Source organism: Podarcis filfolensis (assembly GCF_964270895.1).
Source record: "Podarcis filfolensis genome assembly, chromosome: 4".
In the NCBI taxonomy this organism is placed as follows: Eukaryota; Metazoa; Chordata; class Lepidosauria; order Squamata; family Lacertidae; genus Podarcis; species Podarcis filfolensis.
The window spans coordinates 37,201,520-37,222,462 of NC_139607.1; the positions used below are offsets into that span (position 1 = coordinate 37,201,520).

Genomic DNA, 20,943 nt, shown 5'->3' on the forward strand with positions numbered 1-20,943 from the left:
GGGGCTTTGGCCCCCCACAATAAAATATTTGAGGGGGCTGCTTCCCCCAAGTTGATAGGCATTCACATTCAAATGGTGTGTGCACTGTGTCATGTGATTGATTATGTGGAGCGGAGCTTACCTGGCCCCCCACAATATTTTATTCAGGTTGGCAACCCTGCTCAAGAGACCATGAAGTGCACATCTGGGGGTGAAGTAAGACCACTGTGGTAGCAGCACCGAAGTAGACTTCCTGAGGTGGAAGCCTGGGCAACATGTATGGTGGACCCTAGAATTAGACTTATATTCACCAGATGAGATTTCACATTAAAATATGAAATCTCATCTGGTGAGTCCAATTTTGTTGTAGTGCTGATGCCTAAAGCCACAAGGGTTGCATGCATGTGTGATGGAGCAGCAAAACACAGACTTGAACCCTTTTCATGCCCAGAGTCACAAAGATAGGAAGAACTTGGTTGCACAAACTCTACTTTAGTCTGAAATCATGGGTAGTGAACACTTGCTCTCAGAGGAGAAATAATAATAATAATAATAATAATAATAATAATAATAATAATAATAATAATAATTTATTATTTGTACCCCACCCATCTGGCTGGGTTTCCCCAGCCACTCTGGGCGGCTTCCATAGAAAACCAAAAATACACTAAAATATCACAGATTAAAAACTTCCCTGAACAGGGCTGCCTTAAGATGTCTTCTGAATGTCAGGTAGTTATTTATACAAGGTATAAAGACCATATAAGCAAATTACCTATAAACCCAGAAGGTTTGTCCAGTGATTGAAACACAAATCAGTTGGCACAGAAGAGCTCATGACCTTTGGTAGGTACTTTAGTCTCTGTTACAGGGTTTATTTTTGTTTTCATTTCTTAACATTTATGTACCTGTTGATCATAGACAAAACGTCAAAACCGTGTATAAACCTCAAGACAGTTTATTGGGAAGTATCTGGTTAATATCTTGAGAACTGGTGAAGGAATGATAGGAAAGCTGTCAACTTTTGTATTGGTCAGGATACATTGCCCAAGAGAGGGTGTAATGATTGTGTTCACATGTTTAGCGTGACATAGACAGACCTGTCTATAAGGCAAGTGAAGCGCTCTCCTCCCTTCACTTTCTCCTGCGTGGCCGAGACAAAAACTTATGTTGAGCTTAGTTTTGCTTTTAAAGTATCTTGGCTTTACATATGAACTAGAGTTCTTGGTTTAAAACAAACTCTGTCCTGTGTAATAATAAACTAGCTTCAAACCACAGATTATGAAGCTGGCTTATTAAACTGACCATGTTTGGTTTTATTCAGGATCCCTGGTTTCTACCTAAGACCCCCCCTTTTTTTTTGAGGGTGGGGGGAGGACCTATAAATGCATCAGAACTACTCCTGGCCATGTGGGAGTAGGAGAGGGGGTTGGGAGTAGGGGTTCGAGACTGATGCTTTGCATGGGCTTGTGGATGCTATATTATGGTTTAGTGTTGTATGTGAACTGGGCCAGTAGTTCAGACACACTTCAAGATTCCATTTACCTACCTACCTATTCATTCATTCATTCATTCATTCAGTAAGTAAGTATACCACCCTTCATTTGAAGATCACAGGGCCATTTACAACATAAAAATACCTGATGCCTGATCATAATGGTGACTGACCTAGATTCCCAGTATGAATGGAAGATGCTCAGTTGTGGTATCCCAGTTGTGCAACAGTTTTCACTTGTGTAATGGAATTTCCCTCTCCTCTCCTCTCCCTTGCAACTCCTTACATACACCCAGAAAATATGCTCTGGGGTGGGGGTTGGGTCCTTGCCCAATAAAATTTCTAGATAAACAGAATAAACAGAAGATGAGATCCACTAGATTCTGAGATACTGAGTGGCAAAACACTTAGAAAGTTGGCAAGTAAACCCATCGCAGGGGCAGAGAGTGGACAGAACCAGCTCCAGCAATGAGGGAAACAAAGGGTGCTTTTAAAAAAAAAAGCTATTTTTATTTTCTCCGATGTTAAGATTGTTATCTCATCTGTGGTGACATTTTTGCTGTGAGAAGGAAAATGTGGTCTGTAAAGTTTCCATTAGCCTATATGGTAGATGTTGAGTGTTGAAAATACAAGTTTATAACTTGGCTGAGATCAGCAGAGCACAACATTCACTGGGAGTTATTCTTGCCAAAGTCAGAAAACATTATTTAGGACAAATGGAGAAGTTGGCTTCTGTAGTACCCTTCTGATACTACCCTGCCTCTGCCCATCACCCACTGTTTCCCATAAATCCAAATATATGTGAACGAAAGCCAAGTTCCTAATAAGGCAAGTGAAAACATGGCTTTAATTTGTAGTTAAGAATACTCCGATCTGTGTATGTGGTCACATGTTCCATTGGCAAGATGTTAGAAGTTCCTCTGAAGCATATAATTACTATATCATTGCTTAATAAAGGATACCTTTTAACAATTAATTCTACTTGGAGCATTAAGCTTTTTAAGATTTCAGAATTTAATAGAACAGTTTGAAGGTGTCAAGAGAATTGAATTGTTTTAGTCATTTAATTCCTTTTTATTTAAATCTACACCATAGCACACTCTGCAATTATTTTTTTTTAAAAAGGTACCAAAATTCAGATTTATAAATACTGAATGGCGACTGCAAGAATATAAAAGAAACCTGCCTTGACATGCATGAATGAAGAACGATTTCCCTGGCTATTTACACAAATAAGAATTTTTCTGTGTTTTAAGACAGTCTTTGAAATGTTAAATCCCTGTCATGTTTTTTCTTCTTCTCCTGGCTGGCAGAAGGGGAATAGACACTGAAAGCAGCCAAGAACATCAGCTTGTATAGGAGCATTCCTGTTCTTTAAAAAAAAAAACCCCAGCCAGATTTGCTTCCTGTATTAAGGGACGGGAGATGGGAACACAGCTGCTCTCACAGTTCAACATGAAATGACTTTTAGTGTGCAAGTTTGATTGAGCACTTGGCCTGCAAACCTATGCGAGCTTACCCAAGACGAAGCATTGAACTTCATAGTGCAGTACTTACTTCCTAGTAAAACACACAGGACTGCACACAAACCAATTCCTCAAAAGAGGTCTACAGTGGAGCTTTTATGATAGCATTCTCTTGGTCTATATAATTAGACCCCAGTTCTCCTGGGATACTTGTGGATCTGTTATGGGTTTTTTTTAAAATCAGAATGCAGGATCATTATCTCCAGTTGCCAATTCAAGTTGCCTTAGCAACTTTATTTACTGATTTAAAACTTTTTGATCATTTGTGAATGTTTAAAAAGCAGGAGTCCCAATAGAGATGCTTGGGGGATCCCAGTTAATGTTTCCTAAGTAAATAGTTTGGCTACATTTGCAGGGGCTTTCTGCCAGAATTGCAGTTCTTAAGGCAAGTCAGACACTCAGAGAGAGAAAACTATCAGCGCCGCAGTGTGACTGCGTAGAAGCCACAAAAAAGGAAAACAGGGTTGCTTAATTATAGTGGTTGCTTTTACAATTGGTCCTCTGTGCAATCACGCATCCCACCCCCAATTTTCATACCAGGATATTGTGGAACAAAACAATAAATAAAACCCTCATGGTGGTCACGATAGTCTACATACTGCTGGACTTGCACTTTTGGAAGACTACCCGAGGCAACTCTTGAAAAGTAGAAACCTTTCTAGAAAGGACCACCCAAAGAAACAACAGCTATACTGGTGAACAACCCTGTTCTATTTAAGTATGCTTATACAAGCCAATCTCACTTTTGTAACTGGAGTTTAGATTTAGCAAATATTTATTTCTCTTCGCTGCCACCACCTGTAGCTGCCTTTTATTCACATGACTTAAAACATTGAAGTATCCTCTACCCGCAGTCTGGTTTGCTTTAAATCTATGGTATATTTTATATGGTCAGATACTCAAATAATTCACCCAGGCGAACCCCTACTTGTTGCATAGGGGTGCTTATATCAGTGGAGCTTGTGAAGGCTGTGTTGCCAAACTTTGGCTAAGGAACAAAGAATAGTTGCTGTGATAGCATGCCAAACCATTAAATTGCAAGTGTCAACTTGCCAGCAGATATTCCGAGGTACTCTTGTTTCCACCCTCACAACACAGTAGGGTGTGGTGTTCCAAACTAGGTCAACGAATACCTAGGAATGTGGAACTGACTGTTTAATTAGGGCTATCTTTTCATTCTTTAGTTCTTAAATGTTCTGCGGCTCAGCAGTTGTGTTACATAATGGAAGCAAATTCTAACACTGCATGATTGTACAGTTGGCATGCAGTTCTAAGTATCTCAGACAATGAGAGGTACCAAATAAAGCACAGCTGAGACTTAACAAAACCAACCTTTGCTGTTTTTTTTAAATCAGCCTACATGGAAACATCTTTATCATGTATGAGCACCCATAAGCCTAGAACCAGGATTTTTTTAAAAAAAATTGTGGTCAGGAGCTTCACTTTGCAAAAATCTCAGGATGGCAAGGAAACAATAGGGTTTTATTCCTGGTTATTAGACTTGTTTCATGACCTTCTCTCATCTTCAATGGTGTACTTTCCAGCCCTGTGAACATCCACGTTTCCCAGTACCTAATTCCTGGATTAAGTCATCCTAAACTATTACAACTTTTGCACCATCTTCCCAGCTCTATTTGGTCCACCTACCCCAGAGGCAACAAAGGGATGTTTTGGCTGTGGGACAATCAAATGACAGGCATGTTCTGGCCAGCAGACATTTCGTCTTCATGATATACAGTGTGATGTGCCAAAAAGTGGAGTTTGGTGCTTCTGACCTCTACAGACATCTCCATCTCCTTATCCAAGCGCTTCTCTAGCAAACCTAGTTGTTGACAATATAAATGGTCCAGAGAACAGGAAAGGTGAGCAGTGAAATAGGACATGCTGATATCTGTGACTCAGGATTGGAGCTGGAGCTGTTCTCCCGACAAATGAGGCTTATCTCCTCACTGCCAACCCTTCATTCTGATCATGAGCTACATCCATTGTTCACCCCTGAATATTCTGAGACTTCTTCCTTCTTTTGAGCAAACCCTTTTTCTGTGAGAGACTGCTGTTGCTAAAACTTCCTGGCGGACTCTGGGCTTTCCACTGGTCTGTTGCCTTAATCTTGAGGCTGGTCAAGGGAGGGCTTGACCGTAGAGGTTATTGTAGCGGTTGTGGGCGGTGAGTGGCTGGTGAGATGTCCTTGACAGTCTTTCTGGATGTCTTAGGACTCTAGCAGGTTCTTCCAGTTGTACTGGGATTCTCTCTGGAGTCCCACGCCTCATCCTCAGAGGCGGTCTCCCAGAGTCCCTGGACAGATAGTTTCCTAACAATTGATGGATAAGTCTACAACACAGCAGTTAGATATTTGGTTGAAGCTAGTTACTGGGAGCATGTGACTTCCCTTTTGCAACAGCCTTATTTGCTTCTGGCCTAACTCAAAATATGCTTCAACGTGAAGGTCCTTAAATTTAAACCCCTTGATGTTTTAAGACTGGGATATCTACCAAAGAGTGTCTTTTCTATGTCGCTTCAACATTTAAGTTTGATTCATTGGGTTATAGGAGGGGACTTTGTGGTTCCGCCTAGGGTGAGGAACTCCCTACCAGGATAAGTTTGCCTTCCCTTCTCTGAGATGGTCCTGCCATCTTGTGAAGACCTTTTTATTTCAAAAGGCGTTTGGCCTATTGAACTGTTTGTCAGCTTTTATATTTCCTGGAATGCTATATTGAGCATTTTATGGAAAGCTGAGATATAAATATTTTAAATCAGTTTTGTGATTTATTTATTTTAAACTTGATATCCCTGTGTGCTTAATCTGGCTGAAATTTAAATGGAAAAGCAGGGCATGAATACATACTGTCAGAGACTGCCTCTAGGTCCCGGCTCACAAAGGACCAACGCTAGCCGGTAGAACAGAATAAAGTCTTTATTGAAGTATAGTTTCCGTTTCCACATCTTAGCGTGCGTCTCTACGTCTATTCCCTAGATCGGCGAAGTCCCATCTGAATCTCCGCCTCCTGTACACCAGTTCAAGACCCTAGCCTTGCTCCACCTTTTGCGTCTCTCCTTTCGCCTCTGGGTCCTACCACCCCCCGGGGTTCCTTCCTTCCTGGATGCCTCGGATGCGGACCCTTCGGATTCCTCCCCCTCCCTTCGGCGGGCTTTAGGACCTGGCTCCCTTTCCGGGCTGCTCATTGCGCCTCCCTCTGGTACATTTGAACTTGGCGCGCGCGCGCTGTCTCCGACCCTCCTTTCTACCGTTTCCTCGCTCTCTGACGCAGGCGTGGCTGCTGCCGGAGAGCTGCCTGTCGCTGGTGCCTGGAACTCCTCCCCCCTGCTGCTCTCTGGTGGAGTAGCTGGTCCGGATTTCCAGCTGCTGCTCTCTGAATCCCCTCTGGTCCCTTCTTCCTGGGGTGCCCCTCTTGGTAACCCCCCAGCTCTGCCCACGGGAGCCCCTTTCTGTGAATCCTCCGATTCGCTGGACAGACTTAGAGATCTCGGACGGCTATCATCGCTAACCTCTCCTTCCGATTCCTCGCCATCCGTTCCCTCTGCTCCTGAACCCCTGACATCCATCCCCCCCTCGAAGCCCCCCCTTCCCCCCTCCCCTCCTTCCGGTGTGGGTTCTGGGTGCTCCGTCGTGGCAGGGGTGAGTGCCGGATACAGTTCTTCCCTCGTGTCGTACATCACATCGGGCAGGTCTGGCTCGTCCTCCGTGCGCTCGTCGACGTCGATCTCCTCTGCTTCCATCTCCCTGCCTTCGTGTTCAAATCCCACGTCCTCCCCCAACACGTCCATGTCCATCTCTCCCCCGTTCCCCTCTGAGGGTGATGCCTGCCAGGGACCCCCCAGCCACTTCCTGCGCCATTGCTCCTCTGGTTGATTATCCCACCAATAGGAGCGGTCTGAGGCAGAACCCGAGGGTGAACCTTCCGGAGAGCGTATGTGTGGTGCCGTCTCCTCGTCCGAGTCGAACCCCTGGAACGTGCTGCCTGAAAGTGTGGGTGTGAAGAGCCAGTCATCGAAATACTCGGCTGGCATGGGCCTGTGTGGGAAAATGGCATGGAACTCTTCCTTGAGAAGAGGCTCGTCCAAGGCATAGCCCGGCACCCAACTGTTGGCGCTGGCCGGGGTATCCTCTCTGGCAAGAAGGTATTCTACTCCCTCTTCCCCCCATCTCGAGTCTAAAATCTCTGTGGCTTCGTTGATGCGCTCCCCTCTTGGCGACCCCCTTTCCCTGGGTCCTTCTCTGGGCGGATCTGGTGCTGTGCCTGGCTCGTGAAATCTATGCGGTGCTTTGTAGGGCGTGAGTACCGATCTATGGAAGACCGGATGCATTCTGGAACCCTCCGGAAGCGCTAACCGGAAGGCCACTGGATTGACCTGTGCCTGGACTTGGTAAGGCCCTAGCTGCTTATGGCCTAGCTTCTTCTTGGCCAACGATCTGGTCGGCACTGCTTGCGCTGCTAACCAAACCCAGTCTCCCACCTGTATGTCTTCCCCTACTCTCCTGTGTCTGTCAGCCTGCAGTTTGTATGCGTGCTTTGCCAGTTCCAACTGCCTCCTAAGCTGTTCGTGGACTTCCTGCAACTCTGACGCTAATTCTTCCGCTGCCTGCGGCTCCCCCTCCCCCACTCTCTCTAAACCTGGGAAGGTTCTGGGATGCCTCCCGTTGTTGGCGAAGAACGGCGTCACCCCCGTCGACACGTGCTTCGTATTGTTGTAAGCGAACTCTGCGAGGGGCAGGTAGTCCACCCACGTGTTAGGCTGCTGATTGGCGTAGCATCTCAGGTACTGCTGCATGATGGCGTTGACCCTCTCCGCTTGTCCGTTGGTCTGCGGGTGTCTCGCCGACGCTAGATTGATCTTGACGTTCAGGATGCCCATCAACTTTTGCCAGAAGTTCGAGATGAACTGCCGCCCCCGGTCGGATAGAATAGATCGTGGCAGACCGTGGACCTTAAACACGTGGTCTATGAACAGTTTGGCGGTCTGTTCTGCCGTGGCCACCTTCGCACACGGAATGAAGTGTGCCATCTTGGTAAACATGTCCACCACCACAAGCACTGCCGTCTTTCCCCTCGAACTGGGCAGATCCGTGACAAAGTCCAGGGCCACCCGTTCCCACGGTTCAGACGGCGTCTGCAACGGTTCCAGCAATCCCGCCGGCGGTTTGTGCACTGACTTGGCCCTTTGGCAGGTGTCGCATCTCGAGACGTAATCCGCTACTTCCCCCCGCATCTTGGGCCACCAAAAGTCTCTGGTCACTAGTTCTACAGTCTTTTCTCTGCCAAAGTGCCCGGCAGTGGGGGCGTCGTGTAGCTGCTGCAGCACCCTTGCGCGGAGGTCATTCCCCGGCACGTAGAGTGCTCCCTTGCGGATGAGCAAACCGTCTCTGATCTGGAACTCGTCGTCCTTCACCGTGCCCTTGTGCACCTCCTCCATCTTGGCTAGCGCGAAGGGGTCCTCCTGCAACGCTCGACGTACGGCGTCCAGATCCACGGTCGCCGAGGCGCAAGCCCACGCTTCCGGTGCGAAAATGTGCTTGGCTGCCGACGGTGCCTCCTCCTCGAGGTATTGCGGCTTTCTGGACAAGGCATCCGCCATGATGTTGTTGTCACCCGGGATGTACTCTATCTTGAAGTCGAAGTCCGCGAAGAACTCTGCCCATCTAATGTGCCTCTGATTCAGGAACCTCGCCGTGCGCCAGTACTCTAGATTCTTGTGGTCCGTGCGGACCTGCACTGTGTGTCTGGCTCCGATAAGGAAGTGCCGCCACGCTTTGAACGCTGCATGGATGGCTAGCAACTCCCTGTCCCAGATGGTGTAATTCTGCTCCGACTTGCTGAGCTTCCTTGAGTAGAAGGCGCACGGCCTCCAGTCCCCCTGCTGGTCTTGTTGCAACAGTACAGCTCCCACGGCTCTGTCTGAGGCGTCCGTCTCCACCCTCATCGGTCTGCTGGGATTCACATGCAGCAGCTGCTCCTCAGAAGCGAAGAGACGCTTGAGTTTCTGAAAGGACTGCTCCGCTTCCTCCGTCCAGATAAACTTCTTCTTCTTGGAGCTGAGCGTGTCGGTGATGGCCGCCGTTTGCATAGCGAACCCCTTGATGAACTTGCGATAAAAGTTGGCAAAGCCGACAAACCGCTGGACTTCCTTCCTATTGCGCGGGCTTTTCCAGTCCAATACTGAGCGAACCTTGGCGCTGTCCATGGCGAGCCCCTTGTCCGACAGTTTATAGCCCAGGAAATCCACCTCCGTCACGTCGAACTGGCACTTCTCCAGCTTGGCGTACAGCCTGTGCTCCTTTAGTCTCCGCAGAACTTCCCTGACATCCCTCTCGTGCGCTTCTCGCGACTCAGAAAATATCAGGATGTCGTCCAGGAAGCATACGCATTTCTTGTAAAGGAGTCCCGCCAACACGTGATGCATAAAGGCTTGAAAACAGTGAGAGCCATTTTGTAATCCGAAGGGCATAACTCTGTATTCGTAGGTGCCCAGTGGTGTGAACATGGCCGTCTTCCACTCGTCGCCCTCCCGCACACGAATCAGGTTGTACGCGCCTCGCAGATCCAACTTGGTGAAAACGCGTCCTTTCCTTACCGTCGCGAGCAGGTCGTCTATTTTGGGCATGGGGAAGGACGAGGGCTTGGTTTTCGAGTTCAAAATTCGAAAGTCAACTACAAGCCTCTTCTGGGGCGTGTCTCGCTTCTTCACAAAGAATACTGGGCTGCCCCCTACAGCTTTCGACTCCCGAATGAACCCGCGCTTCAAATTGTGGTCTATGAACTCCCTAAGTTCCTGCAGTTCGTCCTCAGACATGGAATACAGTTTCCCTGTTGGCAGCGTTGCCCCCGGCAGGAGATCAATCTTGCAGTCATAGGGTCTGTGGGGGGGCAGTTTGTCCGCCTCCTTCTCGCAGAAGACCTCCAAAAACTCCTTGTACTTGTTGGGCACCGCTTGCACCATGCCTAGGTGTAGCTGCGGTGCATCCTCTCGCCCCTCTCCTTCCTGGCAGGTCTGGATGCAGTGCGCTGCGCAGTAGGAAGAGCAGAAGGTCAATTGCCGCTGGTACCACGCTAATGCCGGGCTGTGCCTATCCAGCCAACTCATGCCCAACACTATGGGCGTGTCCGACAATTGGGTGACGTTGAAGCTGATGACTTCTCGGTGATTCCCAATTTGCATCACCATAGGTGGTGTCTGCTGCACCACCTGCCCCCCTAGCAGTTCCCTGCCATCCACTGTGACCACGTTCAGGGGCAGTGTGGCTGGCAGTAGCGCTATGTTGTGTTGTTGAAGGAATTCCAGTGCGATAAAGTCCGCATTACTGCCAGAGTCAATCGTAATCGGCACTTCTAAAGTGAGACCACTGGGCAGCTGGAGCGCTGCGGTGAGCTGCACCACTGGTTTGGGCGGGAGGGGATCCGTGGGCTTCAAAATCTCTGGGGACTTCTTCACTGACTCGCCTGGCTGGCCCCCAGTGCTTCCGTTTCCCTGCCGTGGTTCACTTTGCTGAGTTGCTCCCATTACTGTCATTGAAGCTGCAGTGTGCTTGTGGAGCCTCTGGGGACACTCTTTCGCCATGTGCTTCGAACTGTCACAGATGTAACACTTCCTGTTCCCTCTAGGCTGCTTTGTTTTGACTGCTCCCGGTGTTAAGGCTCTGGTGGCTGATTGAGCTCTAGCACCGCCGATCTCCATTGGCTCCTCCCCCCCTGCTTGCGGAGGCGTTGATTGCGCACGCGCGACATCCCTGGGCAAGAGGGAGGGCACTCTGGCTGGTGTGCGTCCCCAACGCCCTTCTCCTCTGTCCCAAGGGCGGTCCTCCAGCCTCACCCCCACTGCAAGCGATCTGTCCACCACTTCCTGGGTGCTTTTGGGTCTCTCCCCCCTCGCAATCTCATCCTTGATTTGGGGGTTCAATCCTTCCCAATAAAGATCTCTAACGGGGGGGGAATCCTTGTCCCACCCCAAGGCATTGACCAATGCAAAAAAGCGGGAGTGATACTGCCTCACGCTGGCTTTCCCTTGTCTCAGCTCAAATATGTCCTTACGGGCAATGTCAATGTCTATTTTCGATAGAAAGCAAGAATCCATCGCTTTAATGAATGCAGCTGAACTCTGGAGCGCTGGGTCCATATCTCTCCACAGATTGCGCAGACATGCTTTCGCGTCTCCATGCAAATGAGACAAGATAAACCCCACTTTTTCTTGCTCATCTCTAAACTCTTTCTCCAGCAGTTTCAGCGCAAACTGCACGTCTGCTCGGAAATTGGGGTACTGCTGCAAATTCCCATCAAAGTGAGATACAATGCTGCCTCCAGTCCTTCCCAACCCGATTCCCTCGGATCTGGAACCCGTTTGTGCCTGCTTAGTAAGCACTTCCAACCTGGCTTGGAAATCTCGGCATGCAGCAGCCGCTTCATCCTCTCTTTTCCTGGAGGCGATTATCTCTGCGCTGAGCTGCGTTACCGCTTCTCGCAGGGAAGCAATTTGCTCTTCAGTAGACATGTCGCTTGACTTTTGTGAGCTCCAAAGGCACCAGTCCTCTTTCCTCCCTGCTTAGCTCCCCACACGCCGCTTGAGTCAAAGAGAACTGATGAAAACTTCTGGGTGATGGGACTTACTGTCAGAGACTGCCTCTAGGTCCCGGCTCACAAAGGACCAACGCTAGCCGGTAGAACAGAATAAAGTCTTTATTGAAGTATAGTTTCCGTTTCCACATCTTAGCGTGCGTCTCTACGTCTATTCCCTAGATCGGCGAAGTCCCATCTGAATCTCCGCCTCCTGTACACCAGTTCAAGACCCTAGCCTTGCTCCACCTTTTGCGTCTCTCCTTTCGCCTCTGGGTCCTACCACCCCCCGGGGTTCCTTCCTTCCTGGATGCCTCGGATGCGGACCCTTCGGATTCCTCCCCCTCCCTTCGGCGGGCTTTAGGACCTGGCTCCCTTTCCGGGCTGCTCATTGCGCCTCCCTCTGGTACATTTGAACTTGGCGCGCGCGCGCTGTCTCCGACCCTCCTTTCTACCGTTTCCTCGCTCTCTGACGCAGGCGTGGCTGCTGCCGGAGAGCTGCCTGTCGCTGGTGCCTGGAACTCCTCCCCCCTGCTGCTCTCTGGTGGAGTAGCTGGTCCGGATTTCCAGCTGCTGCTCTCTGAATCCCCTCTGGTCCCTTCTTCCTGGGGTGCCCCTCTTGGTAACCCCCCAGCTCTGCCCACGGGAGCCCCTTTCTGTGAATCCTCCGATTCGCTGGACAGACTTAGAGATCTCGGACGGCTATCATCGCTAACCTCTCCTTCCGATTCCTCGCCATCCGTTCCCTCTGCTCCTGAACCCCTGACACATACGAATAAATACATACGAATATACATACATGCACGCATACTTCATAATAGCCATGACCTGATGGGCTTGTATGGTTAAAATGCATTTTTAATATTCAGGAGCAATAGGATGAACAACGGTGGTTAAACCAGAAAGTGAAGATAACGAGAAAGAAATCTGGTTCTGAATGGTATAACTATTTATAGACTTTGAGGGGTGCAAGGTTTTACTGTACAGATTTTTAGAATGGGGTTTTAGTCAGGAAACTCATTTTTATTACAACTCTAATCTGCTCTTTGTTATTTTAATTTGAAGAGTAATAATTCAATAATCCCAGGATCTAGGGTCTGGATAATTGGGTCTTTCTGAAAAATGCATAATAATGTGTGATAATAACAACAGTTGGGTACTACAGAATATTAATGAACATGAAGTTGCACAGTTCTTTGTGTATAATGAAGGATGACACCCCTACTCTGGTTTAGAATACAATTAGAGTAGATGAAGAATTAAACAAAATGTAGGACCCAACATCAACATTACTTTGCTTGGTGTCTGTTTCAAATAGTTTCACTATGAAGCATAATTCATTAATGGGCTAGTCAGTGAATTGCTGAATTAGGTAGTGACTTCAAATATAGGTACCTAGCACTTTTTGTAAATATTGCTCCCTCCTTGCAAAATATGCTCCCCTTTTGGCAATTTTTCATTGGGCCATTTTCAGGCATATTTCTGATATAAGTGCGTACCCCAACATAAATTTGGGCAGCCCACATGTGGCATTTAGTCTTCCTTGTGAGCCTGCTCAGGACAGCTGCATATTCCTGAATTGCATGATCCTCAGAGTCCCTTCCAACTCTACAATACTATGATTCTAATACAGTGGTACCTCAGAAGTCGAATGGAATCTGTTCTGGAAGTCCTTTCGACTTCCAAAACGTTTGGAAACCAAAGTGCGGTTTCTGATTGGCTGCAGGAAGCTCCTGCAGCCAATCAGAAGCCAAGGAAGTAGTGTCAGACGTTTGGGTTCCAAAGAATGTTCGCAAACCAGGACACTCACTTCCAGGTTTGCGGCTTTCGGGAGCCAAAACGTTCTAGTCGCAAGGCGTTGGTCAACCAAGGTACAACTGTACTATGATTTGGAATCCCTAAAAAGGTCTTTTTTCCATCAAAAACATGTCCGCTGAGGAAGAGAACATCTGATTCTGGGCCTTTATGACTGTTTACACTTCCCTCCTGAGAAGGAGGGACACTCTTGCATACCCCTAAAAAGAGGAAGCGCAACTCAAAGGCATAAGTGGAAGCATAAACCACTCTTACAGTCAAGGGCTTTGAGGCTTTAAGCAGAAGAGGGTCAAGCGTTGCCTGTGTGCGCTTAGGCTCAGAATGGAATGGGGCAGGTGGGGGGCAAAATACTGGCCCTTGAGATTGGCAGGAAGTATGAAGCCTTTGGACTGCCCAGGCCTTCTTCCCATGCCTGATCAAAAGAGGAGAATCCTTTGCATTTCTGTCCTTCAGGCTTCAGTTTCTCAAGCTCAAGAACATATTCTAGGGCAGGGTTGGGAAGCCCTGTAGCCTTCTTCCAACATACATCAGCCCTACTGATCAGGAATTATGGGAATCATAGTCCAGCAACTTCTGCTCTGGGCAAGTTTTGGGTATGGTTGTATCCATTGATCTGGCCCAGTCCTGACATCCATATCCTCTCAGCTGTTTGCATCAAACATAAAGCCGTTCTACATATCTGCTTTTCAAAATGTTGTCTTTATAGCACCGATGTTGCTAAGCTTCTGTAAAACTGAGTTAATCATTACTTCCTTTATTATGTATTAGGACATCTAAGGATGGAAAATGTTGCATAATTGCTATGTTGACATAACCATTTATTTGTACATCTTTGAGCAAATAGGTTCTCTGCCCTATTCAAGCTCATTGCAACAGGCAGATGATTGTGAAGAAAACCCCAGTAGTTTTTATAGACCAAAGTTACGGGTTTTTGGTTTATATGTGCAATTATGTGTCTCTAAAATAAAATGTAGTTTTAATGTATTATTTAACAATATTCATATGTCACCTAATAAAGTTCTCTAGGTAACAACAAAACATTAAAAGTGGTTGCATCGAAAAGGTGTATGTCTGATGACAAAATGGGAGAATGTATGGGAGACAATTTTGGGGCTGGAGTTTCCTGTGGAGGGGAGTTTGCCCACTTAGCTGTTCTGCTGATAGATACTGTCCATCGGTGGACCTACACCAAATGGATTCCTAGTCAAAACATTGCAATACTCTTGCAATGCAGTCCTATACTCAATTTCAACAGAGTTCAACGGGACTTACTCCCTGGTAAGTGAGTATAGCATTACAGCCTCATATAAAATATGAAATGCATCTCAAATACAGTTGATTGTAAGTATTTGTTAGGATTTTGCTAATACACTTACACATTTGCAAATTAGATAATTATTGGTATTTAAGTAGTCCTGTGAATGTAAACATATTCGTGTTATTATTTTCATGTGTGTAATGGCTGTTTGCGAGACACAATAAATTGAACTGAACTGTACTGAACCAAAGTAGCAGGTAATGTCACTGGAAAATTGTTTTAAGGAGATTTTAGTCTGCAGTTGGAGCATGCTGCAACTAAATTCTTACCCAGCACAGAAACATATCAGCATGAAGTGCCTTAGGGCTCTTCAGTATTTTCAGGACGATCTCCAGTTAACGTCTATCTAGATTCTTTCACAGCTCACCATAATTTGGTGGGGTGAGGAGGGACATTTTGGTATCCATGTTCATGTTTTCAGAAGGAAGGGTGTGAGGTTAGGAAATACATGCATTAAGCCAACCTTTGCCAACCTGGTGCCCTGCAGATGTTGGTCACTGCTGGCTAGGGATGATGCGAGTTGTAGTCCAAAACATTTGGAGGTTATCAGGTTGGGGGAGCCTGTACTCTGAAAGGGGTTATAGGCACTATTCTAGAAGCAATGTTCTCTGCAGTTCTCTGCAGTAAACATTTGTGAAAGAAGTTGCATATCGAAATGTTTTCCACTGATGGTTATTTTCCTTGAATAAAAATTGGTTAAGTTATTATGACAAGTTTTCCTTCTTCTGAATAGAATTTTTTATGTATCTTGTAAGTCTCTTTAGTTGGGTTTTGTTTACAGTGGTGTCATATTGAAAGCCAGTATTGTGTAGTGGTTAGAGTGTTCGATTAGGACTTGGGAGACCAGAGTTTAAACCCTCACTCATCCATGAAGTTCACTGCATGACACCATTGCCTCTCAACCTAACCTAATTCACAGGGCTGTTTTGAGGATGAAATGAGGACAGGGAAACCATGCACACCACCTTGAGCTCTTTGGAGGAAATGTGGGATATAAATGTAACAATAAATAGATATTGAAAGCAGTGTTTGAAATTTGCCAGGTACATTTTGTACCTGGCTATTGGCCACTTGCAACCAAGTGAAGCTGCCAGGATGGCGCCTGGTGTCTCCACCATCTGGAGGTGTAGGCCTGGGGATACTTGGGTCTTGACTTTTTTCATACACTAAAACAATGAACAGGGTGGTGAAACAATGACTACTTTAATCAACACAACATAATATCACTAAGGCAACTATCTGTAAACAAACAATCTACGTCCATAAAAATGGCAAAAGTAGTTTCTTTCCAATATAGTTTTTTTCTTAAACAATTGCAAAAGCAGTAATAAAGAGTCCACTTGTTATATACCAGTGGTTCAGTGCTCGGACGCCATTTTGTCGCTAAAGAGCTTAGTCATCGAGCTTTGTAGTAAATAATGTACAAGAGATGACAGTATGTAAATGACTTGAAGCAGGGGTATATCTGTCTCCATCTGCATGTTCCCATCGGGAAGAGCATAGAAAGAGGATGATGTCCTTCAGTTTGTTAAACTTCACATACTGCCTTCTCTAAGCTTAAAGCAATGGTTTTCAGCCAGTGTGCCGTGGCACCCTGAGGTGCCTTGAATGGTGGCCTCAGGCAACACTGGCTTCTGTGTTTCCTTCACTCCTCTTGTGTTTCTGCCTCCCAAAGGCTTGTGCAGCTGTTTGTTGCAGCAGCTCTGGCTACAAGCTCTCCAGGCGAATGGTGCTTCTGGGGCTGACCAGGAGGTGCTTCCCAGGCCCCTTTGGGGCAATGTGAGGAAGCAGCTCTCAGCTCAGAGACTAGGGTGGCAGCAGTGGCTGCCCGGAGGACTCCCAAGGAGAGGGGAGAGCAGAGGAGGTTGAGGGAACATTTCACAAGGGAGAAAGTTCGAAAAGCAGTGAGGGACTGCCAGCTCTGTAGGCAAAGGCTGGAATAACTGGACTCCTGAGGCCCAAGGGGGTGCCACAGAAAGAATGTCAAGGGAGCCATGGACCCAAAAAGGTTGAAAACCTCTGACAAAGTATTCTAAACTTTGAGTAAACTCAGTACTTCTGATCAACATGAGAGTGTGAGGCTCAATAGACTCAACTTGCCCCAACTGAGCTTTTCATTTGCTTTTTCTGGGGCTGTTCCCAAGCTTTTCAACTGCAGAAGAAGTGAGTTGTAGGTAGTGCAGTGCTTGAAGAGAGGGGGTTTCAGTAAAATGCCTAGGAAAGTCCCTGTTTCCTGTGCTATGCTATCCTTTCCCTGCCACCAACACAATGATCTGGTTTAAATGCCATGGTAAACCAGCATTTTAGTATGAAGCTCTCAGGTTCACCCACCCACCCACCCACCCTTTCTTCATCAGATTGTGGGGACGAGTTTGGAAGATTTTGTTTACAGCTTAGGTTACTGCTGTTTGTTATATTGTCTGAATCTGACAAATGAAGTTTGAAACAAACCATCATGGATTACGAGGCAGTTTTATTTAACCACACCATAGATAACAAACCACAGTTTAGGGTTCTGATGAGATGCTAGACTGTGATTAATGGAAATTGGATATGAAAGCGTTCAATGACCACAGAAAAAGAGAGGGGAGAAGATAGTGTGGCTTGCTATTAATACACTATGATGCGCAGCATTATGTTTGAATGGGGCCAATGAGTCACCTTTGCCCATCTTCAGAGCCCCTGCCATGAAGTATTGATGGAAGCTGTGGGAGCATTACAGACCACGAGTGGGATTGAGAAGCTAGGACTTATGATTCAGCTCAACACTAGCTTGTCATAGATGAATTGGCAGGAGCACTCCCCCCGCCCCCGGTATAAATAGTAGCCATTGTCATCAGAATGAAAGGAAAGCAGCTGTTCAGAGCAAACGTGTAGAGTAGTTGAAGGATGACATAGCAGGACTACTGAACTGTTGTCCTCTCCAAAATAAAATTGAATCCATGCAGCCACATGGTTCAGCCTCTGCACAGGAATACTTGATTCATATAGCTTTTTTGTGTTTGGAAAGCACTTGCAGGACAGTGGAATGCACCATGCACCGTAGATGTTATTAATTCCAGCAATTCATGCAACATGGATTTTATTAATTCCAGCCAATTTTTACCAGGGCACAAACCATCATTTAACTTCCGTATCCTATAATCAAGTTTTCAGTTGTTGAGCATACAGATTTATGCAACCGGAAACTGCTTCCCACTCTTGCTAAGTTCAGTATTACGTATTTGCAGCTAGATGGTATGCAGTGCTGGAAGCCAAAGTAAAATGCTTTGCCCAAGCTCTGTATTTGCAGCCAGTGAGTTGGTTTTCACAAAACATTAAACCATAATTTAAAATAAGCTTTAATGTGCACGGGTGCTTGGCTCTTTCGCCATTGGACCCACTATTGGTCTCATCTGCCCAACCCACCAGAGCCTGTCTTCACATGCAGGGAAAGTCCCTACTTCACTGAGGGTTTGAGACCCATCGGCTACCCTGACCTGGTTTAGCTGGCCAGTTGAAGCTGTTTCCTTTGGTATGGCCACTGTCTGATGCTGACAGTGTCTAGGAGCCACAAGTGAGAGCTGAGTGCAGGGTGGGGAACCAAAGGTGGACAAACTACCCCAGAAGGAGCATGGCATGCCCAAATCATATTAAAAGTACTTTTATAAGTTCTATCTGTGCTCAAGGGTTCTTTCAGTTTCTACACTTAAAAATAAAAAGGGCACTACTGCTTTGCCCAGGTGTAACTCCAAACCATGGTGCCATGAGAGCACACCGTGGCTTTTCATTCTTCCAACTCCCCCCCCCCCCCCCTTGCACAGTGATGAGAAACTATGGGAGACTAAGATTCCACAAACTGGGACCAGAAGATTCCTACCTCTCTGTGCAAGAGGGAGGAAGGGGTAGATGACTTGTGTTAGGACATTCTCATAAAGGTAAGCCATGGTTTGTCATTACATCTGAACACAGCAAATATGATCTGTGCAACTTTCTACCTTGGCAGAAATAATGGGGAGCAATGTGAAACTAAGAACAACATCTATGCAAAGAGTAACCTGAGCAGCCTTTTTTGATTGACGGTATCCTTGGATAATATGGTTTTGCTTCTGTTCATTCGGTTTTTAGAGTATTTTGAGTAGTTCTAATCTTGAGTAGTAGTAATCAATCTGCTTTTGTTTTTATGTTTTGAACAGGGTATCAAAAGAGAGAAAGCTGGCCTGAAGTGAAATTGGGGAAAGCTGGGGATTTGACAGCATCCCCTCCTCCTCCAGAGTAAGCGAATTACTGAAATTATTTTCCTATTGTATAATTGCAGTGGGCATGATCAATTGAAACCAGTGGAGCTTAAAATAGCTTAACTTTTGTTGGAATATGTCCAGTGTGTATTGTACTTGAATATGTAAAGCAATTAGTCTTATTCATTGGGAATTATAGCGTGAATTCAGGTTTAATGAAATGGAACTTTGTTGCTGTTCTGTCTAATGCACTGGGCAAATGTCCATCTTCCAAGTTATAGCCTGAATAACTTAACAGTGAGTTGAATTAAATGTAATTTCAAACCATTGTTTGGTGTTATATGGAAGAGCTCCTGGACTCCCCTCACAAACTGCAAACTATGGTTTTCACAAACCCTGTAAACCAGGATGGCAAACTGCACGGTTTGACATTACATGGGAACCAACACCATTCATGAACATGTCCAATTTACGGCGTTTATGCCACTGATTGCTGTACCAACTATATTTATTGTAATCAAGATATATCCAGTGTTATTCTGCTGCACCAGTATTTACTGAACCTGAGAAAACTGCAAAAACCGCTATGATTTCATATTATTTATGCAGTGAGTGAAGGTTGCATTTCCTATAGTGAAACTATGTTGCCTCTACTACAGAGATTAACATACAGCACAATTCCGCTTTTCTATGAAATGTATTATTGTTTATTACCCTGTTGAATTAAAACAACTGGTTGTATTCCTTGAGTAAATGTAGCATTTACTACATTTTTGTAAACAGCTTGGACTTGGAGGATTGTTTGGGTGTTTGTTTTTATAACCAAGCTGCCTGTAAGTTTTAAGAAATAAATACATGAGCAGCTAATCTGGAAATTTACAATATCTGCGTTGAGGCCTAGTCTCATGCAACTGTGTATAGACTTACATTAGTTTTGCTTTGTTTCACTTATTTGATTGCGATACGCATTCGCCACTTAAAATAAACCAATAAACCATAATAAGATGAGAGAAATTGCAGCAGAGCAATTTTAGTTTTGTTATGTCCAAACTTTGGTTTACCGGCTTTGTTAACCAGTTTGCTGTGGTCTTTTTTGAGAGATACTTAGTAAAACAAAACAAAACAAAGTGTGCCCTGAATTCTTGGAGCCACCAGTTAAGTGGTTGTCCTCACACATAATAATTGGCACTAAGCAGATTAACTATTAGAATCGTAACTAATGAACAGATGAAAGTTTGCAGCCATGGTTAAATATCTCTCTTGTTTCTTATTAGATTTACTGTATATCTTGCTGAGTGGGGGCAGGGAGGAATTCTAGTCCATGTGCTTGGCCTAGGTGTTTAAATATATAGACACTGCTGCTTTACAAGGTTGTAAATACGATAATTGATCATGACCACTGCTGAAGCATTTAGAAGTAGACGCCTTTCAAAGAACAATCTGTTGTTTTACAAGCTCGTTTAGAGGTTGGATGTTTTAAGTGATTCCTGGGGACTAGCAGGTTGCTTTTTATGATGATTCTGTGCCTGTGATAAATGGAATAGGTTTATATTTCTCCGGATTTCGCTTGGCTCCAATCAGAAGCTGTCGACATAATGCTAATTCTCCTTTTTGCACACAGTGAGTCTTTGTAGTGGAGAGCAGGTGCTGTTTTCTCACCAACCAAAGTAAATTAAAAGGGAGACTGTAGTTAATGAGTTGCTAAACTGGTATTCCTTGACTGATAGTTTTGGGGGGGGGTGAGGGTAGGAAGGGAGGAGGAACTTGCAGTATAAATAGTGGGCATCCTTTTCAGGTGACCTGAAAATAAGTTTATTGCTGATGGGGCCTGGCCTGACATGTGTGCACATTCGCTGCTCTCATTTTTGCTGATCCTTTTGAGGAAAACCAGCTCCTGCAGTAATGGGGGAAACAGAAGCAATTAGTGGTGTACTCTCAAAGGCAGAATCTGAGGCCCTGCTTTAAATGCAGTGTTTAAATCATCTAAATTGGAAAGTGTTGCTACTGCCGACACCCCCCCTCCAGCTCC

At 45.8% G+C, this 20,943-nt stretch overlaps 1 protein-coding gene across 3 annotated transcripts in view; it reads left to right on the plus strand.

Annotated features, from left to right (window-relative positions):
• TBL1X (transducin beta like 1 X-linked) overlaps positions 1 to 20,943 on the plus strand; it is a 135,756-nt gene that overhangs the window by 26,820 nt on the left and 87,993 nt on the right. For all 3 annotated transcript variants that reach the window (XM_083612155.1, XM_083612154.1, XM_083612153.1), the window contains exon 2: positions 18,873 to 18,951. The gene's annotated coding sequence lies outside the window, so the exon portion shown is untranslated. The remainder of the gene's footprint in view (positions 1 to 18,872; positions 18,952 to 20,943) is intronic.